Genomic DNA, 11767 nt, shown 5'->3' with positions numbered 1-11767 from the left:
AGACTGTAATGGTTCTGTAGGCGGAGGTGGTGGCGGTGCTTGAGGCGGTGGCGGTGCTGATGCTGGGAAACGACGAACATATACCTGCAAAGGTTGGGGTGAAACAGTGCCAGTAGGAACAGCCATAGGTAACACAGACTCGAGTGTAAAAAGATCATTGATAGCAATAGGGTCCGAATAATATGGCAAGGACTCATTGAACGTGACATCAGCACAGACAAAGTGACGACGTAAAGTAGGAGAGTAACATCGATAGCCTTTCTGGGTGTGTGAGTATCCCAGAAAGATACACCTAAAAGATTTAGGATCAAGTTTACTCCTATCAGGATTAAGAGCATGAACATAACTGGTGCACCCAAAAACTCGAGGGGGTAAAGAGTGGAGAGGCCGACCGGGAAACAAGACCGTATGAGGAACCTTACCACCTAAGATCGTAGAGGGCATACGGTTGATTAGATAACATGCAGTGAGAACGGCGTCACTCCAATACGACTTAGGAACCTGCATTTGAAATAATAAGGCACGCATAACCTCGGACAAGTGCCGAATCTTGCGCTCAGCAACTCCATTTTGTTGTGGAGTCCGAGAGCACGACGATTGGTGAATAATGCCATGATCATCGAAAAAATGAGAAAGAAGATGGTGAAAATATTCACGGGCATTATCAGAACGAAATATCTTAACACAAGTATCAAACTGATTTTTGACTTCCATGTAAAAAGTTTTAAAAATAGATTTCAATTCAGACCGCTCTTTCATTAGATAAAGATATGTAAGACGAGAAAAGTCATCCACAAAAATAACATAATACTGAAAACCAGAAACACTAGGCACATGAATAGGCCCCCAAATGTTTGAATGAACTAACTGAAAAGGATGCGACGCACGACGCTCAACCCTAGGTAAAAAAGAGACTCTATGGTGTTTACTAAACTCACAGACTTCACAAACCAACTTATTAATGGAACGACAGGAGGGCACAAGGTGCTTCAAACTCTGAAGAGAGGGATGACCAAGATGACAGTGCTGTTGGTATGGAGACTCTGATGTCTGAAGAGCTACAGGCTGAGAAACAGTCAAGTAATATAAGCCACCTCGCTCAATGCCCCCACCAATCTTCCTCCCCGTCTTGAGATCCTGAAAAACACAGCCATGAGGAAGAAATGTGACGGAACAATTTAAAGATTTTGTAAGACGGCTCACAGACATAAGATTAAACGGGAAACGAGGAACATGTAATACAGATGATAAAGTAAAAAAGGAAGTGACAGGAACTGAACCGAAGCCAGTAACAACAGTGGTAGAGCCATCGGCTAAGGTGACATGAGATGTTTTACCAACCGGTTGGTGATCAAAGAAAGCAGATGTACCAGTCATATGATCTGTGGCTCCTGAGTCAATAACCCAAGGAGAGAAAGAAGATGAGGCAACACAAGCAACGGATGAACCGGTCTGAGCGAGCGTAGCAGTAGAGGATCCTGTCGCAGCCTGAAATGACAAAAAACGTTGGTACTCCTCGACTGAAATAGCCACATCGGCAGAGGATGGAGTAAACTGTTCAGTATCCTGAGAGATAGTAGCCTAATAAGCCTGGGGAAAGCCGTGAAGATTATAACAGAACTCCACCGTATGATTTGTTGATGGTCGCCGAAACAGGGATGAACAGTAACTGTAAAGGCGATGAACAGTAACGTTGGGAACAGTACCTCGTGAACAGTAACGTCGGTGAACAGTACGCGATGAACAGTAATCGTGAACGTGAACAGTATGCGGTGAACAGTACGCGATGAACAGTAATCGTGAACTAGGATTAGGGTTAGGGTTAAGGCAGAGGCTAGGGTATGGTTTAGGACTAAGGTTAAGATGGTGGTGTATTAGGATTGTGGTGGTTTAGGATTAGGGTTAAGGTTAGGCTTTGATACCATGTTAGTAGAGATGAGGAAAAGTGTATAGGGTGTTAATGAACCCTTACACATATACCTTTATTTATATTACTCTGGAGAGTTACACATACATAAGATAGACGATGGGGGACAAACCCATTTTCTCTAATAAACACTTCTAACACTTTCGAAAGGGTGTATATTGAGCAGATAAGTTCTGAAAAGAATGCTCATGCAGATTCATTGGCATGGTTAGCTGCAGCTGTACCATCTGAGTTTAAAAGAAAAATAGCCGTAGAGTATCTAACTGAGCCGAGCATTGGGAGAAGCGTGGAGATGGTCTTGGACGTGAACCAAGGACCAAGTTGGATGGACCCAATTGTGGAGTTTTTACGAGATGAAACACTCCCTTCAGACAAAAAGGAGGCTCACAAAATAAGGACCAAATCTGCTCAGTTTTGATTATCCCCAGAGGGAAAATTATATAGGAGTCTTTTACAGGACCCTATTTACTTTGTGTGCATCCTGAAATGGTGCAAAAGTTCCTCCATGAAATTCACGAGGGAACATATGGAAGCCATGCTGGGGGCAGGTTTATAGCCCATCGAGCAATCACCCAAGGTTATTGGTGGCCGTACATGCAAGAAGATGCTAAGGTATACGTAAAAATTTGTGAAAAGTGTCAGAAATTTTCACCAATGATACGAATGCTAGCAGAAGATTTGGTACCACTAACGAGTCCTTGGCCATTTGCCCAATGGGGCACGGACATCGTGGGTCCACTACACAAGGCAACTGGGAATCAAAAATTCCTATTAGTTGCCACTGACTATTTCACTAAGTGGATTGAGGCAGAACCACTGGCCAAAATCACTGAACCTATGATAGAAAGGTTCGTGTGGAAAAGCATCATTACTCGTTTTGGGGTTCCATACTCATTGATTACAGACAATGGATCACAATTTCAGAAGAAATTCAAAGCATTCTGTGCTCAATATGGAATAAGGAATTATTATTCAACTCCAGCCTACCCCCAAAGTAATGGACAGGCAGAAGCTTCTAACAAAACAATTCTTGATGGAATTAAGAAGAGGTTGGATAAAGCAAAGGGGAAATGGCCTGATGAATTGCCGTTGGTACTATGGGCATACCGAACAACGCCTAGGAGGTCTACGAGAGAGACCCCCTATTCATTAGCATATGGAACAGAGGCTGTTATTCCATTGGAAATAGGTCTGCCGACCAACAAGACCACTTTGGTTGAAAGTGGAGGAAATGATAGAGCCTTGGAGATTGAATTAGACCTTGCCGAGGAACGACGAGAACGAGCCCTGGTGCACTTGGCCTCATACCAAGAGCAGCTAATCAAAGGCTACAACAAACATGTGCACCCACGAGAGTTTGGTGTTGGAGACCTGGTCTTACGAAAGGTGTTCGGCAACACTAAAGTGGCTAATGAGGGAAAGTTAGGGGCAATTGGGAAGGCCCATATCTAGTTACTAAGATCGTGGGCATTGGGGCTTATCGATTGACAGACCTGGACGGGAACCCGGTGCCAAGACCTTGGAATGTCCACAACTTGAGAAAGTTCTTTACATGAATATGTTTAAGGATATTTTTTCCTTTTTGCACATCGTGATTGTGTGAGAGTTACGAATAAAACTCTCTTGTGTTTTTAGTTGCAAGGGGTACGAGTAACGCCCCCTTGAGTTTTTCAAATTCCAATAACATGTTCTTCTTTCAAATTTTATTCTGGGTTCTATAATATGAAGTCTACCATTTCTTTTTCAAACATCCTTCATATTGGGGAGCAAGGCATGGTCCCATACGATTCCATAAGCTTCTACGTTTTTCTTTGCTTTCTTTACATACGAGAAATGTAGGTTGCAGTATGAATAAACTGAAAACCAAGTACCAGTTTATACGAAATAGATAGCTGAAATGCTTTATGTACGAGTATACTTAGGCATATATCCAAGCACAACTGTTCAAGTACGAAAAAACTTGGAAGCACACGAATACATGCAAAAGTACGAAAACACTTGGAAGCATACGAATATATGCAAAAGTACGAAAACAACTTGGAGGCATACGAATACATGCATAAGTACGAGAAACTTAAACACTTGGCTTCATACACATACATGCATAAAGTACGAAAAACTTACATAAGTACGAAATACTTAAAACGTCTCAACACCCATGATAAAACCCAATATTTGGAACTTGTACCATGAAGGGAACAATTCAAAACATATGCCAAACAGAATGTCAAAAGAAGATTGAACTCATTCATCTTCAGTGAGATCTTGAACAGTTGAAGGAGCAGTTGTAGGGGCTGCTAGTGCAGTCGAATCTTCCTTGGTATTTTTATCTCCAGGTTGACCACCACTGACTTCCTTTTGGCCAGGGTTGGTCATATCATTACCAGGTTCAACATCAGCAACAGGGGGCTCAGACGTGTGCACTTCTTGCTCTTCATCTCCCTCCTCCGTGATATCTTCCTCTTGACCAGCAGCTGAGCTTGGTAGTTCAATATTGGTCCAGAGGGGAGATGACTCAGGTATCTCAACTTTTGCAAGGCAAGCTGTCCAGGAGGCCACCCAAATTTGATCCTGTATCCCAGGCATCTGGTTCGTGTAGCTTTCCATAGCTACTTTGATTCCTTCGTTGTATCCCTTTTCAAATGCAGCTTTGGCTTCATTCTGGCTCGCCTCAAGTTCTTTCAGAGTTTGATTCAGACTGTCCTCAGCCCCCTTCAGTTGTCCTTTTAAACCATTTGCTACCCCCAGGGCTTGGTTTCTTTCTCACTCGAGCCTGATAATGGTACGTTGCAATTTGGTATTCTCACTGACAAGCTTGGCACGTTGGGGCTCGGATTGGCTAAGCTTCTGGGCCATAGCCACCATCTTTTGCATCACCTGAAACATTCAAACAAATAAGCATAGATACCAAAAGATATGATTTACAAAGGGAAATTTTACCTTGGCATTGTGGGACATGAATGAGCTTAGAAGGTTGTCAGGCGAGCTTGCCACCTCTTTCAGCATGTCTCCTGGCAGCAAAAAGGCTTGGGACAGTGCAAGAGCAATACCTTCAGACTCAACACTGTCCCGAGCAGTGATAGCGCGATTCCCGTGAGAGAAGGAAGGAGCCCATGTAGGAGCTGGAGATGAGGTGGCTTGTGGGGGTCTTTCTTGAGATTCCTCCACACGTTGACGTTTTTCTCGATGAAGGGCTTCAATTTCCTCAGGAGAGAATCCTGGAGGTGCATCGGATTGAACCTGGGCACGGCGCCCATGACCTTGAGGACCACCTTGTCTCCGAGCTCCATTTCTACCCCGACCAGGAATAGTAAGAAGGCTTCCTAGGTCAATTGGCCGGTTCATTTCTGGAGGAGAGAGGGTGTAACCGCTGGAAGAAGAACTGGATGGGGAACTGAGAGCCTCCTCAGCGAGAGGGATTGGTTCGTAAGAAATTGGAGGTGTTCGAGAACGCCTCTCTTCTTGCTCGGGGACTGGTCTTGAAGGACCAGCTATAATGGGGTTGTCGGCTGCACGGGTTCGCCGATCAATAAAACCGCCGTACGAAGCTTTGTAGCTGAGTAGTGCCTGAGCCGCTCTTGCTCGGCCTACAAGGTATGTCCCTTCACCGTTGAAAGCAAGTGCTTGTCTGATATCTGCTACGTGAACTTGAGGGGTTATGATATTATATCCTCGATTGATGTTTGATGCTGAAACATAACAAAGCACAAATAATTAGAAGCATGAAAAAGCTTTTCCTATGCAAAAGGAAGAACATATGAATTAGGAGGAAAGCACTAACGTGGGCTCCCGAATACGTGAGGAGCATGAAAACCAATCACTTGGCCGTCCTCGTTTTTGGGTTCGAAGTTGCCCGTAACGATCAGAAAGTCGTTGTCATCTCCACGAGTAGAGTCAGGGAGTTCAAGGATAAGTTTCTTTCTAGAATCCCTACTTTTTAAATAATATGTGAGGGCATCCCCGGTTCTGGAGATACTGTATAAATGGTGAATGTCGTACAAACCTAAAGAGGTCCCTAACATCTGATTTAGGGCATTTATACCCATAACATCTCGAAAGAAATTGGCATAAACCTGCATTGGGGAAAGCCTATAGTACGCTAGGACCTGACGAAGCAAGGGAGCTAATGGAAACCTAACCCCGCCTTCAATGACGGCTACTACTGGAATATGAAGGGTGTCAAAATCAAAACTTTCACGAATGGCATCCTCAGGAGCCAAAACTGTAGCTACGTTGTCAGGAATCTCATAACGAGATCTGAAACTTGACATGGTTTGAGGAGTATTACAATGATTCCGAAATCTCCCCATAACCAGACAAGCTATTTGGTTCTTTGAAATATAGAGAAAAGGGGACGACGAAACCCTAAAAAGATTGTAAGCAAATCCACCAGAGAAATGGAAGCGAAAAAGAATGGTGACTTACGGAATTGGAAGATGAAATCCCTAAAGCAGAAAGGAGGAGGCCTTGAAATGATGAACAGAGCTTCAATGGCGGGTAAAGGCTTGAACCTTCTTTTGTGCAGAGGGAGTCTAAGAGAGAGATTGGGGTTTTGAAAATGGGACGAAAACCCAAAAATACCCTAAAAGTGAGGTGGCGTATGTGAAACGTCACCCCAGACGCCGTTTGAGTGTTCCGTTCCCCAAAACACGTCTGTCCGCATTTAATGTAAGCAATACAATGATCGACACGTGTAAAGATTAGGACTAAAAGCCTGTCCCGGCCAAATGAAAAGATGTTTTCGCCTTGGCAAAATGATGAAAAATTGCACCAAAATATGAAATAAGGTGCAGGAGCAGAATCAATTTGCTTGGTAAAAGAGCTTTACTCGTCATCTAAGTAAAAACATAACGAGTAAGGCTGGGGAGCAATTGTAGGGAGGTATTCCCGAACAGGCCAAAGAAGAGCCCGAACACGGTGTAAAGAAAAGGTCAACGCACTATGGACCAGTGACATGAGAAGTCAATGGTCCAGAGAGGTTGTACGATTCTCAGTGCAGTGACATGAGAAGTCATTGGTCCAAAGTAGTCTGTTCGGCGATGAGAAAGCCGAACAGGTGGAGAACTCCTAAAGAAAGGAATGGTCCAAATAATTGATAAAGGACCAGTTACATAAGAAGTGGCTGGTCCAGGCTGTCTGCTCGGCTATGAGGTGGCCGAATAAGGAGAGAAGTCCTATCCGATGTTGAAGTAGAGGGAACACTTTGGAAGAGTCCAGAAAGAGTGGTATTACATTTAAAAGTGATATCCCGACAATATAGGAGCTGTAAAAGATACCCAATGAGAATGGGATGTTCAGCCCGTAAACTGATAAGGGAAACGAGAATCCTTGATATCCTGGGTTTCCTACACGAGTTAGGAATCCTATGGCAGCAGGAATGCTTGGGCAACAAGCATACGAAAATCTATAAATATGAGGTAAACCTAGAGGCAAAAGGTACGCAATACATTGCATTCACATGTGATTTCCTATTGATAATTAGGGTTTACAATCAGCACGAGATACTAACAAAGGCATCGGAGGGCCTTTGCCACGAGAGGCAAAGGTGCGCTCACTCCTTGTCTGTTTTGCAGGTCAAGAGTTCCGACGACGAATTAGGGTTCCGGTCAAGAGGCACGAGAAGCCGTTACAATCTGGTGCTATTCAAGCACTAATTGAATTTGTCCACCTACAATTATATACTAACCACTCACCTACGAATACTATCACTGTGGCAATACAAAAAACCTAGTAATTAATTAAGAATTTCATATCTTCTATTGAGGGTCAGCCAAGTACTAGTAGTATATAAATTTATTTTCAGACAAGAACTCCAACCAAACAGTTTACAAGATAAAGAAACATGCATGTAACGGGATTAACCCTTTGTCACTTTTTATCCTCTCAACTATTCCTATTTTCTTACTTCGTCCATCATCTATCGATTTTATCAACTCAGTCCTATCCTTTAAAATTTGTGGCAATTAATGACAATATGTAATGGGAGCTCAGATGGATGGAAACTATCATAGGTGAGCTGCTAGTTCGTGTGAACGGTCAAAAAGAGGGCATAATTGACCTGTCACCTTTATAAAATGGAGCACCCGACCATTTTTCTGCCATCACAAACAACATACTTACAAAACCTACCCTTTCTCTAAATAAAAGGAGAGTAGAGAGGAAAAAGAAAAAGGGAGAAATGAAAAATGGTTACAACTTAATAAAAATCCATATTTGATAAACTTTAAACATCATAGCAATAGCCAAATGAGTGCCAATATCAATTCCACTAAGATAATGCTAAAAGAAATGTGATACACAAATTTATATCCAATATGCAAAATAGAATTTCATTCAAAAAAAATACTCCCTCTGTCCCGGAACGGGGGAAGCTGCTGTGCAGCTTTGTGCTGCACGGCGTGCTGTGCACCCGCCGGCGATGCCTTGCAGGCATTGGTCCGACGATCGGAGACGTCCACCGCGTAGAGCTCGTCGAGTTCTACGCGTGCGCCAAAAATCAGCTCGATCAAATATCGTTAAGTGCCTCATCCAAACACATATAACTTGAAAAAAAATAAATCCTACCGGATGCTGGGAGCGTGCTGTGCAGCGTGCTGCTCGGCCGCCGGTGCCGCTTTGCCGGCATCGGCCCGACTATCGGAGACGTCCACTGCGTAGAGCTCGTCTAGTACTACAAGTGTATCAAAAATCAACCTGATAAAATATCGTTAAATACTTCATCGGAATACATATAAGGGGAAATAACGAAACAGTGGAACAAGGGGCAAATATTGCCCAGTTCATGGACCACTTTTTCCTGAATTCATCTGGACATGAGAAGGAGAAAAATAATCCCCTATACATGGAGAGGGCAACCTAGAATGACTAATATGCCCTTGCTGTAAGAAACCCTAAATTTCCCCAATTCTGAATCCCAGCCACTGTTCTCTCATTCCATCCTTCCCTCGTACGCTGCTGAAGAGGAGAGACCTACAGGGGAGGGTTCCGCCTCTGCTCGTTTGCTGCAATGACCGTTCTCCCTCACCTCTTCTTCCTCTCTCACTTCATCTTTCTATAAGCTATAGTCCTTTCTCCATTCCACCGAAGAAGAAGTAGTGTCTTCTCCCTGACCAAGCGAGTTCATAGCTGTACGCATCTGGTAAGGAATGTTTTGGGTGTTTCAATTTTCTTTGCAGTTTTCTCTCTTTTCTCTTCTCTCATTTCGTCCATGTGTCTCTGTTTGCAAGCAATTTGGTTTTTTGCATGTATGAGAGAGTGGCCTCTTTGTTATGGTGTTATTGTGTTTAGGTCCTTTGTTTGTGTGTTGTAGCACTTGCTTTTTTCCTTTCTAAAAAATCTGATCTATGAACTATATGTGTAACTGTTGAGGCTGTTTTGGTTTTTTGAACTGGTTTTAAGTTTAACTCTTTGTTCCAATTCTCATGTGTGCCCTTTGCTCTATAGTTGGACAATGGACATTTTGCGCAGGATTAGTGTGATGGAAACTCTTCACTAGCTTTGGTACAAATAGAACTGATGCCATTCATTGATGGGCATTCGTTGAAGGCTATTTATTTTTTTTCTTCCTTGGTGTAACTTTAGATTGATACTATCAAGTTGTTTTGATGACATTACTATTGTTTCAATGCTTATTTATGTTATCTGCAAACCTATGTATCCAAGTTTGTAACTTTTTAAAGTTCAAAACGAATTAATTCGAAAGGACAATAGTTGTTTAGTTGATAAGAATGGTTTTGCATGTGCTGTCTTTTTGTTTCTGTAAAGGAAATATGTGGACAAGGATAAGTACTACTAGGTTTGGTTTTGGAAAAACAATGGACATTGGCATTGTTTTTAACCAACGAAATGATGAGTCTCTGTAATCTGGAAGTTGTGTTCAGAGACAGACATGTTGTCCAACTTGGCCAAATATGGATTCTCTTTTTCAGTTGATTGATGCAAAGTTAATAAAAACCTATACTTTTTGGAGAAAAGGTTAAGGAAACCCTAGAATTGGGTATTGAGTAGGTGGATGTCCATATTTTATTTGTATTACTCCCCATTTTTTTCCTGTGTTAGAGGGACAGGAAGCTGTTAGTTCTTCTATCTTTCATCTCTTTGAAATCTATTAGTTTAATTTTCCAAATAAAATTGTATGAAATTTTTGTGCTCCCAAAATGGGTTCTGTGTCCTACCCCCTACTAAGAAACTCTAGTTTTTGCCTTTTTCTTGTGAAATTTGATCTCTATTAAAATATAACCAACGCCTCTGTCTAAAAAGAAAAGTTAATAATATAAACACCCCTGGATGAGAGAAAGAATGAAATATAGATTACTATGAGTTACTCCTTTAATATATGCTTATCTATTTCTTAGGGTGGGATGGAATTATTGTTAAGTGTAGCCATGAGATGATTCTGGACTATCACCTTAATCTGGCATAAGGTTACTTTCCCTTCCTACCTCCCTCCCCCTTCGTGGAAATTGTAGTTTGTACAGCAGAAAGATACAATGTGTGTTGTCCATTTTCAAAGATGTGTTGCTCTATATGAAATGTTGTAACGCCTCGAATTTTGGGTACGTTAAAAAGACAATTTTATTGAAAATAAACTGAGTCTGGCTCTTTATTACAACAAAACTCAAAAGAAGTACTTTTATTACACATGGGAAGGGAACTAAGGTTCCTAACTACATCTTCGCCTGCTCTTCCATCTGAGCCAGCTCTTCAGCTCCAAAGGCCTCCAAGGTGTACAGCTTACCTTGTTTATCTACAAAGTCTGACACATTATACCAGCGTCGCCATCGATATAATATGTCAGGGTCACCAAAAGGCAACACCGTGAGCTACGAAAGATCAATAGAAAAATCCTTACCCACTAACCCATAACTTAAAACAAAGCTATAATACAACATCAATTTCCACATGATACATATATACGCAGTTAATCATTGACACATCCACATTCATTAATCATCTATCGTTGGTGTCCAAGATTTTCGGGTTTCTCCTACGCAACTCATCGTAGACCGTGTCAACATTTTCACTTACCAATTCATCTTTCAAAAATCATTTGTTTAACTCACACAATTTTGCATTGGCTCCGTACCGCGGATAACCAAGCTACACACCCAACCTCACAATGGTTCCATTTTTCCCGGATCCCATTGGAACACACACAAAACACACTCCACACAATGGGCTACCACGTCCGGCCACATTACGGTTTCCAAAACATTCCTTTCAAACCAAAATTTGTTTTTAACACACCCAACCTCGGTTCCGCCGCGCCGGTCTCCCGAGTATTCTCACAATGGTTCCGCCGCGCCAGGTTCCCATTGGCACACAATTGCATTGGCTCCTCTCCGCGGATAACCAAGCCATACCTCACCATGGTTCCGCCGGTCCGGGTTCCCATGGGAACGCACACAACCTCACAATGGTTCCGCTATTCCGGATTCCCATTGGAACACACACAACCTCACAATGGTTCCGCTTTTCCCGGATTCCCATTGGAACACACACACACCTCACACAATGGGCAAGTCCGGCCACATTGCGCATTCCAAAACTTTTCACTCTTTTCAAATATTTCTTTTATACACGCACACACACAACTCACATAATGCCACCCAAAACCGGTCATTATGTAGTTTCAAAATATTTTCTCCTCAAAAAAAACATTTCCTTTCATTAACCACACCCTAGGTGTCATGTTTCTACTTTATCGGTCCTCGTGTCTCGTTTACATGTAAAGACTCCGCGGTAGGACAAACGTAAGCAAGAATCATCCTAACAAGATCATCCAATTCTATATTACTCATCACGCTCAATTACTACTTATAGCATAACGCCACATGTACG

Source organism: Rhododendron vialii, chromosome 7a (genome assembly GCF_030253575.1).
Source record: "Rhododendron vialii isolate Sample 1 chromosome 7a, ASM3025357v1".
Lineage (NCBI taxonomy): Eukaryota > Viridiplantae > Streptophyta > Magnoliopsida > Ericales > Ericaceae > Rhododendron > Rhododendron vialii.
Note: the sequence above shows the minus strand (reverse complement) of the source record.